Below are 14,191 nucleotides of genomic sequence, written 5' to 3'. Positions count from 1 at the left end.
TTTGAAATATTCGATTTATTGTCATCTACAACATGGATTTGTGCTGTTTTAATTATATTCTGTGTGGGTATTTAAGAGGTGCTGAGCAACTGGGTGCACCTGTTGAAATAGACATACTTTTTACCTAAAGTGTCTATTTTGTAGCGCATCTTGTGTGTGCATGTGTGACTGACGAGAATAAGAAACGTTTTTCTGACCATTACATTGTCCGGGATCCCTGTTTAGGGACTGTTAAGGACCCAAATGTTTTGACATCACTTCAGCTATGTATTAGGTGTAGTTCTGCGTGCTACAAAAACCTGGCTTTCATATTCCAGAACTGGAGTGTCGAACTAAGTTCACTCATGTCACCTGTGGATGGGAAAGCAAACCATTTAGAGCTGAGCCAGAGACTCAGTTTATGTAACATTGGCACATGACACGCTGGTCCTGGATGCTTTGGAAACAGTTGAGTAGTTTATTTTTGATATAAACACACATGAGAGCCGCCATGAAGTTCTTACGGAGTCATCCGTAGTAATCATGGTTACCATCTAAGAAAATAAGGGCACACCTATCACCATAGGTTTGTCAAGCTTGACTTTTAAATTATTATTTCCCATTCTGGTTTTCTAATTCTTTTATTCTGTTTCATTTGAATCCACTAATGTGCTGTCCCCAATTGTGATTGGAGTCACCTACAAGGAAACAGTTACTCAACATCTCAAGCTTTGAGGTGCCCCTGATGTAGAGAGAGGGGATAAGTTACTTTTGTAGTAGCTGCTCATTTAGTGTATGTGTTGGAGAAATATTACTTATGGTTGGAGATTGGGGCTATTGGGGGAGTTGTATGGCCCTCAGTGTTTGCAACTCGCAATTTACATTTTTTGCGATTTGCAAATTGTGAGTCGCAAACACTGATGTACAACATTGTCTGAGACACTGTTTGCGATTCCCAAATGGGTCACAAAGGACTTTCCTGAATAATATTCATGAGGCCGGTCAGATTTTGTGACGAACTGGGAATGGCCGGCGCTCACAGGGATGGTGGCCTGTTGGGGTTAACAGACCACTATCTCTGTGACTGCTTTTTCAATAACACAGTTTTTAAAAAAAAATAGTCTGTTTTCCTTAAATGACGTCTTTTCAGCCAAAAATATGGAACGCTTCGGCGGCACAAATACTAAAATTTGAACAATACAGAGAAGATTAGCATGGCCCTAGAGCAAAAATGATACGCACATTTGTGAAGCGTTCCATATTTTTGGCTGGAAAGACTTCATGAATATGTGACATATTGATTCATCTGCAACAAATTTGGAATAAAAATTGCAAAATTTTATTGGAACTTGGCCTGCTGACTGTATGCTGAAGAAATACAATAATACATTTTTGATATGGTAATAAAATGACCCATCTTAGTCAAATGGTCCACTACCACGAGTATTACAGTAATTCCATTATTGGGTGGCATCTCCACAAAGAAGCCCATCGATGTCTTATGTCATGGTCTGGGGGGAACAGAAATGGGTTGAAGTAATCCTGTCAGTTTGGTATGGTTGGACTTACCTTGAGCGCAGACTATACAATCCTTTATGAAGTTCTTAGTGGTCTGCCCCAATGCAGGCCACCAGAAGTACCTTTCGATGGTGGCTATTGTTTTAGAAAGGTCCATGTGGCCTCCCAATGGAGAATCATGAGCCCACTGCAGTACACAGGTTTGTTGAATAGTGCTAGGAACATACAAGACTTGACGTTGGTATAACAGATCGCCCTGTTCACTTCTTTTCTGGTTCTTTAAGTATTCAGGCCTGTTTGTCCAAAGATTCTAAACATACTTTTAGGTCATCCAGAAAGTCCTCAGATGTTATCGGGGCTATTGCTTTGTCCTGAAAAGAGCCGCTATGTAGGACAGATGGGGGCTCTGTCTTTGGGTTATCTTCTGGTGGTCCTAGAGGGTCTTATCTGGACAGTGCATTGGCCTTGCTGTTTTGATGTCCCGATCTGTATTTGATGATAAAATCATATTCGGAGAAGACAAGAGACCAACGTAACTGTCTGGGGGTGAGAGCTCTTGCTGCCTTCAGGAACAACAGATTGGGATGATCTCAACCATATGCTTTGCTCCAAGAAGATAGTGCCTCCATTCCTTGCAACCTCTCTTTATAGCTAACAATTCCTTATCTGTTCTGTTGTATTTCATTTCGCATGGAGTGAGCTTCCTAGAGCAGAAGGCCTCGGAATGCAGTTGACTGGTCTCTGGATGTCGTTGGGGCAACACTCCTCCGAGGGCATGATGCGAGAAGTCAGTTTTCATCAGGAATGGCAGGTCAGAATTAGGATACTGAAATACAGGAGCCTGAGTCAATTGAAACTTTAATTCTTGGAATGTGGCTTCTGCTTGTTCGTTCCATGCATAGGATACCCCTTTGTGACTTTAGAAAATCTGTTTTGAGTCGGAGGCAAGATGGCGGCTGCGATCATGTCCGAGTGAGAGGCTGTGAGCGGTTGTGTCCCACTGGAGCCCGCCCATAACTGAAGCACACTCCGAGTAAGAGCGGGGGTAGCTGCGTTCTTGGAGCGGATTGGGGGAGTGAAGTGAAGCGAGCAGGGGCATAAGTTCTGGAGAAATTGGAAGCAGGAATCGGAGCCGCGAGAGGCTGTGTCTGATTGGAGTCCGCACATAACTGAAGCACCTACCGAGTGAGATCGGGGGCAGCGGCATTCTCGGAGTGGAGCCGGAGCTGCGAGCTGGTTAGAAGCGGGTCAGACGCCAAGCTAGTGCGGGAGGTGGAGTTGCGCACTTGATGATATCGGAGGATTGTTTTACATTCATCGCGGCCAGGAAAAACAGTGCCCAGGTGGCTTCCTATCCGCCACAGTTAAAGGCGCCTCTCGCAGGGAAGTACACGGGCTGTGGGGGGGTTCTCCTCACCTGGACTGTCTGTGGTGATGGCTCCAAAGAGAAGGGGGCAAAGACAAAAGCTGTGGCCAATGCGGTCAGCACAACGGCTGCAGTAGCGTTGACAACAACAACAGTAACAGCAACAGAGGGGGCTGGACGAGGAGTGATGGAGGGTGCATTGGGGCCCCCCACTGGTGAATGTCCCTAACAGCCAAAGTCACCCCGAGCAATCCAGAAGAGAGTTAGGAAACGGGAATGTGTACAGAATATGCAAGGAGGTCAGCAACAAGAAACCCCAGGGAAGGAACGTACAGTACCAGATATCTTCAGGAAAAAAGTTATACCACCTGTCAAGCAAATCACGCCTACACCTACAGGCAGCAATGTAGCTGCTGGAACAACGGTCATGCCCGGAGGAGAGGAAGGAGATTGTATGGTTGAACTGTGTAAGGCTATAAGCAAAGCAAGAGTCTCTCCTATAATGCCTGCTGTTAGATCTGAAGACTGTCTAGATATAGGGGAACGAGCTGAGCCAAATCTGCCATCCGGGCTCAACGTACTCACAAAGTTACCTCCACTCCAGGAAACTGGTAATTCTGACAATGATCCAGTAATGGTTGTAGTGAATGATGGAGATTCTGCTGGCTCAGGGAAGCAATTTTACTCCATGTCTGAAGTTTCCATCACCTCGAAGAATGGGTATGACTTGGACAAACAGAGTAACATTGGTGACTGGGCAGACGATGGTAGTTCACTACAAGAAGAAGATGTAGTAAGTTTAGATTCTATGACGAACCAAGATTGCCACGAGACATTTCGTAAAGTGTATGAGTCTGCGAAATCACCTTCAAACGTTAGATTGAGTCTTGTTAATCTGCCCCTTTGGGATAACTCGCCTAGTGTCCAGCGTGATCAAGGAAATGCAAGTGGAAACTTGTACGGTGAATCAGAAGGCAAGCTTACTCTGACAACAATCTTCAAGGTCATTATGACCCACAGGGAGGAAACCAAAGCTGAGGGGTTGCGGACCCAGGGGGCGGTGCACAAACTACGAAATACTGTCCGCCGCATTGCTAAATTTTGTACCGAGGTAACAACTAGGGTGCATGAAGCAGAGGAGCGGATTTCTTCAGTTGAGGATCAAGTGGCGTTGTAAAAATCTTCAATTACTACATTACAGAAAACAGGGCAGGATGTGGACTGGAAACTTATGGATCTTAAAAACCGAGCACGCAGAAATAACCTCCGTCTTTTAGGTGTACCCGAAGGCAGCGAGGGGAAAGACATGCGACGATTTGTGGTGTAACTGTTTGCTGAGGCCTTCCAGGATTTAAAAGATTGGAATTGGGATATGAAGATTAGAAGGGCGCACAGATTTCCCTTTGCGCAGAAACGAAAGCTAGGGGGTGAGGCGGAAAAACCCAGAGCAATTCTTATACGTTTGCATAATTATCTGCTTTGTTAAGCTCTATACGATTTGGCTAGGCCAGATAGGACGCTAAAAGACAGGGGTTGGGACTTTTTTGTACGCCCAGAATTTTGACAGGTGACTGTATAACAAAGGTGGCGTTTATGACAGATGATTTCACCTATTCAAACCAAGGGGGGTCAGGCGTTTTTATTAAACCCCGCCAAGCTTAATGTGATTCATAAAGGAAAAACTTCCTATTTCTTTTCAGAAATTTAGGCACAAGAGTTTTTGGACACAATGGGAATCTGTCAGGCTTAAGGGTTTGGGTTCTCAGTTTTCTTTTGTGTCTGGTGGGTATTGTAACTAGACGATGTGCACAATATGAGAGGTAGTAGCAGCGCGGGGTGAAGGGTTTCGGGCGGCACACAGTGGGACGCATTCACACTCACAATCACTTACCATCACTGAGGACATGGTCCTTAGGCCTCTATTGGGATGGGTCACAGAGAGCGGGGGTTTGTGGGGGGCTGGGCGAGGAAGGGTAGGGGGGTAAAAAAAAAATAAGTATCCATGATCGTGCCGGGTAGTGGACCTGGATACCTAAGTGTCTTCTCTATACAGTTTGCACAACGATAACCATAAATTTCAGTCAGGGGGATGGTGGTTAGTGGAATGTTTAATGGTATCCGATGCTGCTCTTTGAATGTCAGCGGTTTGAATAATTATATTAAAAGGCAGCAGGTTGCAAGGAATTGGCAATGCTTCAGAGCGATGTGATCTGTCTTCAGGAAACCCATATTCCTTGGGCTAAAAGAAAGTAGCACTCGGAGTTTTGGTTTTAAAGTGCTGATATGTACACACCAGTGTACTACCACGAGAGGAGTGGCAATCCTAGCTAAAAATCACATCCAAGGGAAAGGTAGGGTATTAGCTGATAAGCAAGGGAGATGGGCCATTGCTGAATGTATTATTTGTATTCAGAAGCAGAAATGCACTGTCTGCTCTATTTATGGGTAAAATTGTGATGAAGCGTTAATTATTGAAGGACTCAATGTGGAATTAGCTCAGTGGCCTACCTCTTTATTAATATGCAGGGATTTAAATATACATCTTGGGCCTTCGGGGCTACGAGATAATAACTTTCAATTTAATGGGAGGAAACCCAAAAGTCTTTAAGGCACTTCAATCATTGACAATTGATTGGTGGATGCTTGGGCCGAATTGAGAGGTGATGAACCGGGTTACACTTTTTATTCCTGCCCCCATCAAAAACTTGTAAGGTTTGACTATTTTTTGGTACCACGGTCAATGTTGGTGGGGGCTAAAATTCAGGTGTACCCACGTATAACCTCGGACCATGGCCCTCTTGTATTAAGTCTAATTATAGGTAGGACGGGAATTAAACTCTGTGTTTTCTCCTTTGATAGGAAACTCTTGTGTGATATATCACGCGGTAATAAGTTTAAAATTTGGATTAAACATTTCTTTAATATTAATCGGAATACCGCAGGGACAGGATGGGTGTAGGATGCCTTTAAGGCCGCTTTTAGGGGAGAGGTGCTTAGTTATGGTTTATATAAACAAAACCAATTGCGCACTGCATTACTGGAATTATATGCAGCACTTACGCTGGCAGAAGAGAAGCTGGTCATAGATATAGCTGGGGGTTTGGATATTTCAGATTCGTTGACTGAAGTAGCCCGCTGTAAGGCTAAGATCAATATGTATTGGAGTTCAGAGACAGCCAAGCAATATATGACTAAAAAACACTTGAATTATGAGTATGGGAATCTAGTGGACGGTGCCTCGCTCAGAAACTAAGAACTACAGAGGCGGCCCGAGGATTAGTGCAATTAGAAACAGTCAGGGTGATCTTATAGAGACAGAGGCGGGGATCCTGGAAGTATTCCATTAGTTTTATGAGACTTTATATAAAGGGGAGGATTATGATATACAAGTGGGTGAGGTTTTGTCCTTGCACTTCTGTGATAACAACCTTAATGAACAAGAGGCCGATCTCCTTGAGACTCCTATAACTTTGAAGGAGGAGGAGCAAGCTCTTATTAGCTTGGCATTGGGAAAGGCCGCTGGGCAGGATAAGCTCCCACTTGAAATCTACAAAGTTTTCTTTGATTGTTTGAAATTAGATATGTTGGCTATGTTTAGGCAGGCACAGATGGGCTCCCCTCCTCGCTCATGGGACGAGGCAAGTATTATAGTGTTAAAAAAAAAGATCAGTCTGCGGATAATCCAGCTTCATATCATCCTATATCTTTATTAAACACAGACAGTAAGATCTATTAAAAAATCCTTGCTACCCGGTTAGCTGAGGTTATATTCCAGTTGGTATCTATAAGACAACATGGTTTTATTCCTCAACGAGGGACGATCAATCACATTAAAAGGGTGGTGACACTAATGAATATTGTCAATACTACGGGGTCCCTTTAGTCTTATACTATTAGATGCCGAAAAGGCTTTTGACCGGTTGCATGGGAATTTTTGTGGGCAGTGCTACAACATCGGGGGTTCTGGCCTAATTTTATTTGAGCCATACAAACGCTCTATCTGCAACCTATAGCACAAATTTGTACAATGGGCTTCCGGTTCATATTTCACAAGGGATACCCCTGCTCCCCTTTACTGTTTTCATTATACATAGACCCACTCATAAAAATGCCTGGGGCTAGCTGTAGGATTGAGCCTGTGATATGGCAACAAGAATATTATCGGGTTCTGGCATATGCAGATGATGTGGCCATCGTAAGTCGGAATCCCGATACTGCTATGCCAGAAATTGAGTTGTTGGCATCAAAATTCTGAGCTATTTCTGCTTATTAGCTTTATGCTGCTAAGACTCAAATACTTTGTGTTAATATTACATCATGCACGGATCAACGGGTAGTGCAGGAAGTGAGTTATCTAGGGATTAAACTGCGGGCCTGTTTAAATGCACTAGTCGAGGCCATTGGTCATCTCTACTGAAAGATGTAAAGAAGCAACTGGACAGATTTGAATGCTTGCGTCTATCTATGGTAGGGCGATGTATAAGCATGGGCGAATTTTGCGAATTCGCGATCCGCGAATTTGCAGATTTGCGAATTCGCGATCCGCAAAATTCACGAATTTGTGCGAATTTGCGGATTTTGGTTTTTTTGCGTGTTCGCTGGGTTTTTTGCGTGTTCGCGGTGTTTTTTGCGTGTTCGCGGGGATTTTCTCATCTTCGCGAGCCGCTTGCATAGCGAAGTTACCCATGCAGTCGTTTATGGTAGAGGGAGAGAGAGAGAGAGAGAGATAGATAGATAGATAGATAGATAGATAGATAGATAGATAGATAGATAGATAGATAGATAGATAGATAGATAGATAGATAGATAGATAGATAGATAGATAGATAGATAGATAGAGAGAGAAAGAGAGGGAAAGAGAAAGGGAGAGAGAGAACGAGAGAAAGAAAGAGAGGCTGGATCTCTGAAGGGCCAGATTCCTGAGTTGCCCCTACAGAACATACAGCTTTTTATTTTTAGCAAAATGCATATGAAAATTGTGCTGTAAAGGTCTCTTTTAGTTTAACCCCTCCTGACAACTCAAAATGGGTGTATTTGCCATCCTCTCCCTTCTTCCTGTTTTTTATATCTGTAAGTGCTTCCTGATGAGGTTTAATTCCTTGGACAGGTGCCTCGTTGCCTACTTGTAACTATTCTCTGACCCTGTTTCAAGGGTCAGAGCAGGATCAGAGAATAGTTGCAAGTAGGCAACGAGGCGCCAGGAAGCAATTAGCAGCAGGTGTCCAAGTTGAAGTTAATTTGTTTGTAACCCTTTTGTAAAAGGTTACAAAGAAATTAGGTTCAACTTTTGCACCTGCTGCTGTAACCCTTGCTTGGCTGAAAATTCGTCCCCGCGGATTCACGGATTTTACCGCGATTTTGTGAGATTCGCGGATCGCGAAATGGCGGAAAATGCGCAAATTCGCCCGCAAAACGGATTTTACGCCTACCCTTAGCGATGTAATGTTCTTAAAATGACTGTCCTACCCAAAATTCTGCACTTCCTGAGAGCTGTCCCACTGGAGATACCGCAGCTAATCTTGCGCGGTTACAATCTTTATGTTCTAGATTTTTGTGGGCACAGGGGAAAGCGCAGAGAGCCCTGTGATTTATGACCTTACCTTATGACCAAGGTGGTTGGCCTGTTCCGGATTTCACCCTTTATTATTTTGTTTGTATGTTACAACACATGAACATTCTTTTAACAGGAACATAATTTTGTAATGCAGCAGAAGCTCCCTCTATTTTTCAAATGTTATTAGGTTGTGAAGCCAACAATCGCCTAATCATTAATATAGCTACAAACTATTACAAAAGGACTCGGTTCAAGGTGCTTATAGCAGCTTTTAAGGTATGGAGGTCCGTGAAACAACTTTATAATATGGGGAAGATAACTGGATATACTCCCTTAACTGCTTTGGCACTTCTCCCGTTGATATTTTGGGATCGAATAGTAGATCAGTGGTGAATTAAAGGGGTTCAAAGAATTGTAGATTTACATTGTGACTTGGATTTGATGTCCTTTGAAATGTTAATTGAGAAGTTTCAAATTAGTCGCTGTGAATTTTTTAAATATCTTTAAATCCGCAACTATTTGTATAAGCTTCATTGGAACATAGATAAAAAAAAAACTGTAATTGAAGCCGTGGGCAAGAATTCTTGTATTGGTTATTTGTACTCCTCATTATTAAATACCAGGGGTAACGACTTAGATATTCATAGTTTAAAATTGGACTCTCAGCTTAGCCGGGTTGGGACTCAGATAGAAACTTCTCGTGACATGGCTGGGAAACTTTTCTTGGCCGCTAATCTCCGAACACAACACTATAAGACCATCTTTAATTTATATTATACACCAGTTAAAATGCTTAGGTGGGGAGGTACTAATGACGAGAAATGCTTTCGTTGTCAGTCCGATGAAGCTGATATACTACACATTTTTTATTCTTGTATGCATTTAAAAAGTTTATTTGGGCATGTTGAGAAATTTTTGGAGGAGATATTGAGTGGGGTGGTACGATTGTCTAATGCTCATGTGTTGTTGGGGATAGATGAGGAAACTGAGAGAGATTCAGTTATGTTTAAACATAAATATTTGATATTCTTTGCTATGGCTGTAATAAGGCTATATATTGCCTCAATGTGGCTGCAGAAGTATGCACCATCTTTTAAAGTGTGGAGGGCTAGATTCCTGGCATCCCTCAATATTGAACATTCCTTATATGCTTTGAAAGGTAAATGGAAAAAGAAACTTGGTCTTGAAATTTGGGGACTTGTGGTGACCTACATGAGTTTATAAATCCTAGTTTTTTGTTTCTTATCTTCATCTCTTTGCCTTATTTTTTCTTTAATTATGATCTGTATTAATGTAGGAACTTATCTACCTCTGACCGAAGTACCATGGTATGAATATGTTTTTTTTTTCTTAATTGCTGTTCTTTTCTTTCTGTACGATCATGGATGCACAATAAAATCATGTAAAAAAAAATGATACCCCTTTGTGCAGCAGGCTGATTATCGGTTGAGTGAACTTGGAGAAGTCTCTGATGAATCGCTGATAAATTCGTAAAGCCAAGAAAGCTTTGGAGTGTCTTAACCATTGTAGGGGATTTCCATTGGTTAATGGCAGTGACTTTTTTGCATCCATCTTTTATTCCTCTTCCGTTGATTACATAGCCCAAGAACTCAATTTCAAAGACATGGAATGAACATTTCTCCAACTTAGCAAGGAAGGAATGTTCCTTAAGTCTCAGAAGCACTGCTCTCACATGTTCCAGATGGTCTTAGTATGAGGAGGCATAGATGAGTATGTCATCTATGTACACAATACAAAAGACGTCCAGCATTACTTGGAGCACCTTGTCCATAAATTATCGGAATGCTGCTTATGCATTACAAAAGCCAAACAGCATAACCTGATATTCTAATAAGCCATACTTAATGATAGGCACCTCGGAGATCCAATTTTGTCAAGATGTTGGTGCCCTTTAATTGGTCTAACAACATAGATAAGAGCTGTAAAGTGTACCGGTTCTTGATGGTAACTCTTTTAATTGCTCTATAATCTATGCAATGCCTTAAATCACCCTCTTTATTTGGAATAAAAAAGAGAGGAGAACTGGCAGGATAGGAGGATGGACATTTGAATCATGTTACAAGGTTTTCATCCAGATACTGGCATAAATACTGGCATACATGTTGTATCTCCGGCTCAGTTAAAGCATCTATCCGGCTACAAGGAATGGCTGCTTCATGAATTAGTTCAATCTGGCAGTCATACTTCCAATGCAGAGGACGATGGCTTGCTTCTTGCTTACTGAATACTGACGTAACTGGTCATAATCCTGAGGTACAGAGGTAACACAGCAGACCTGCTGTTGCATACATCCATGAGATAAAAGACATGCTGGAGACTCCGCAGGTCATCAATGAAACATTGTTTCCTTCGTGCAGTGTTCCAGACAAAGTGAGGAGTCTATTACTACAGAACGAGAAGCACATCGTACGGTGAGATCATGAGAGGTTAGCCAGGGCATGCCTAGAATCAGGCAAAAATGGGGAGCGTTGATTAAATCAAATTGAATCATCTCGTAATGTTCCTTGCCAAACTGTTTTATGATGGGGACAGTATGAAAACAGGGGAGCATCTGGGAACTTGCCTGATGCCGTTGGGAGTCTGGGTGGAGGAGTGCTGACCCTTCAGTTTCCCTGGGATTGCTGCCTGCCTGCCTTGCGCTGCCCGCTCCCATCACCATCTGGGGAAGCGCTGGCCGTCGTGTGAGTGCAAGTTAGGGAAACTACAAGCCCCAGCAGTCCAAAGACCCACGTGAACAATCATCGCGCCAGGAAGTGACTTAAACTGCCGTCAGACCTACCGAGTGAGGGGAGCATCTGGGAACTTGCCTGCTGCCGTTGGGAGCCCGGGTGGAGGAGTGCTGACCCTTCAGTTTCACTGGGATTGCCCCCTGCCTGCCTCGCGCTGCCCGCTCCCATCACCATCTGGGGAAGCGCTGGCCGTCGCGTGAGTGCAGGTTAGGGAAACTACAAGCCCCAGCAGCCCAGAGAACCACGTGAACAATCATAGCGCCAGGAGGCGCATTAAACTGCCGTCAGCCCTGCCGAGTGAGGGGAGCATCTGGGAACTTGCCTGCTGCCGTTGGGAGCCCGGGTGGAGGAGTGCTGACCCTTCAGTTTTGATGGGATTGCCGCCTGCCTGCCTCGCGCTGCCCGCTCCCATCACCATCTGGGGAAGCGCTGGCCGTCGCGTGAGAGCAGGTTAGGGAAACTACAAGCCCCAGCAGCCCAGAGAACCACATGAACAATCACAGCACCAGGAGGCACATTAAACTGCCGTCAGCCCTGCCGAGTGAGGGGAGCATCTGGGAACTTGCCTGCTGCCGTTGGGAGCCCGGGTGGAGGAGTGCTGACCCTTCAGTTTCGCTGGGATTGCCGCCTGCCTGCCTCGCGCTGCCCGCTCCCATCACCATCTGGGGAAGCGCTGGCCGTCGCGTGAGTGTAGGTTAGGGAAACTACAAGCCCCAGCAGCCCAGAGAACCACGTGAACAATCATAGCGCCAGGAGGCGCATTAAACTGCCGTCAGACCTCCCTCGCGGGATGCGAGCGGGACGCCGGGCTAAGCCCGGGCAAAGGGCGGGCCCTCTGTGGCCCTCAGAGGCCTGAGGAGGATGGGACGAGCCACCCCCCTTGGTACCGCGACAAGAGGAGTTACATTGTTTAGCACTTTACATTGACATTTTTTGGACAGTGTATTTTCCCCTGAAAGCTATACTCATCGTTTATATACTACCACACTGTACTATGTCACGCAAGGGGACCAACATGAAATCTCCTTTAACATGCGACCCAGGCCAGGGGATCCTGAACTTTACTGCGACCAGCAGAACACTGCCCACTTCCACCAAAGATGCGAATGAGCTGCGACAATCGCTAGTAACTAGGCAATCTCCCCCATTGATCCCTGATAGCCCGCAGAACTTGCCTTTTTGGGAGGAAATAAATGCTCTATGTGGCACTAAGTATGCCCTAGTGGCATCCCCAACCCCCCTAAAAAACATCAGCACTATTACCCCAATTAGGAAACCCTGAGACTCATTCCCACCATCTCTAAAAGACAATATCCAAGGTATTGCTTTGCTTCAGGGCTCAAATGACAAAAGGAAGCATGACGGGACTAATGACAGCGGGAATCACCCGAAAACTTCAAAATTGTGCGCTGGTCTGACATCGCCAGTCACCAACCCCACCTTAACTAAGGTGGAGACTGGAAATAATGCAGACCAAGTACCTTCTCACTATCTCCCTCTACTATCTCAGTCAGAGCTACTGCTAAATTCTATCGTACTACCACTGGTAGAAAAAATCAATGCCCTGGGTGATAAACTAACAGGTATTGAGAAAACAATTCTAGCCAAATCCCCAACACTTATTAAAGATCCATTTAAAATGGGGGAAGAGATCTTCCAGCTACTATCATAACAGAAGAGATAAACACTAAAACTCATTCTCCGTCCATCTCTAAGAAGGTAATACCCAATGGTTCTGACCTATCTACTGCCCCCAATGCTTCCTTGCCCATTAACTTAAGAAAACATGCTCAAACTTCTTTACAGCTTCCTAATAAACCTGCTATAACTGTCCCTAAAGTCGCCCCTAAATCTGGGTTTACTAAGTATACTGCTGACAGAGTGGATCCAAAAAGAGTAGCATCCATACATTTACCCCCAGAAGCCGCCCCATTTGTCTTTGTTCTCTCAGGAATACCGGCACCCTCCCACGGGAAACTCGAAAGTCGCCAGGAACTCTTAAACAAGGTCATATTCTGGCTATCTAAAAACAGACCACTCGCACCCAATCACGACGGTGGAATCCTGTGTGTTAGAAGGGTGGGCTGGCTAGGGTCTCTAACCAAAGATATTAGTGGGGATCTGGTCCTAGTGAAATTTAGAAATAGGAACATTGTCCCCCTTTTACGATCCAACCCACCCCAAAAAAGAGACGGCCCCATATCTGTGTGGGACTTACATGACTTTTACCCAAAGTACACCATATATCCGGTCAATAAGGTCAAAGGCGGACTATACCCATCTGTTGGGAAGGTGTCTCCATGCTTACTTAAATTTAATCCATGTTTTAATTGAATTTTTTGCATTATGTATTGATATTGTATCATTATGAACTGTTTTTATGTACTTTTATGGTTATTATTCTTTTAACCGAATAAAGTCTAAATTGATTGATTACTGGCCCTTTGTCAGGGCTGTTCCGTCCACTGCCTTTACTGGTTCTGGTGTGTTTTTTTCTGACATGGTATGCCCATGTCTTTGGCATAGGTTCTGTCAATAACATTGCCAGTGGTCCCAGAATCCAATAGAGCTTCTTCCACCCTCGAGTAAGGGATCTCAAACTGACTCGGGGTTGCTAGTTTTCCAGCTTCTCGCTGCTGGTCCATTGCGTCTCAGTCGCTTGCGACTTTGTGGCAGTTGATTCCTCTGGCGTTCTAGTCCACGCTTGCCACTCCTTTATGAAATGCCCTCCTTTCCACAGTACAAGCACAACCGTTGCTTGCACATTTTGTTGTGTTCTTTAGCAGAAAGGCTGCCATGGATCCCTTTTATCTGCATGGGTTCTACACCTTCTGTATGTCTCAATGTGTCTTCATTGGTTAGTTTGGGACGAGGAACAAAAAAAAGTTTGTTCAGTGGGACTCCTGCCACACCTGCATTCTTGTAATCAGCGATCCAATTGTATAGTAAGTTTGATGAGTTCCTCACATTATTGGGAGAGATGTATCACCTGGGCAACAACATCTTTCAATTCCCCTCTAAGAC

At 44.2% G+C, this 14,191-nt stretch overlaps 1 non-coding gene across 1 annotated transcript; it reads left to right on the top strand.

Annotated features, from left to right (window-relative positions):
• The first annotated feature begins 1,140 nt into the window (after positions 1 to 1,140).
• Positions 1,141 to 1,245, top strand: LOC147666378 (U6 spliceosomal RNA). The gene has a single exon (XR_015304821.1). It is a non-coding gene; the product is annotated as a U6 spliceosomal RNA (small nuclear RNA).
• The last annotated feature ends 12,946 nt before the right edge of the window (positions 1,246 to 14,191 follow it).

This window comes from Lissotriton vulgaris, unplaced genomic scaffold, assembly GCF_964263255.1.
Source record: "Lissotriton vulgaris unplaced genomic scaffold, aLisVul1.2 SCAFFOLD_2957, whole genome shotgun sequence".
NCBI classification, from domain to species: domain Eukaryota; kingdom Metazoa; phylum Chordata; class Amphibia; order Caudata; family Salamandridae; genus Lissotriton; species Lissotriton vulgaris.
The sequence above is the reverse complement of the archived record's forward strand: the minus strand, read 5'-3'. Positions and strand labels throughout refer to the sequence as shown.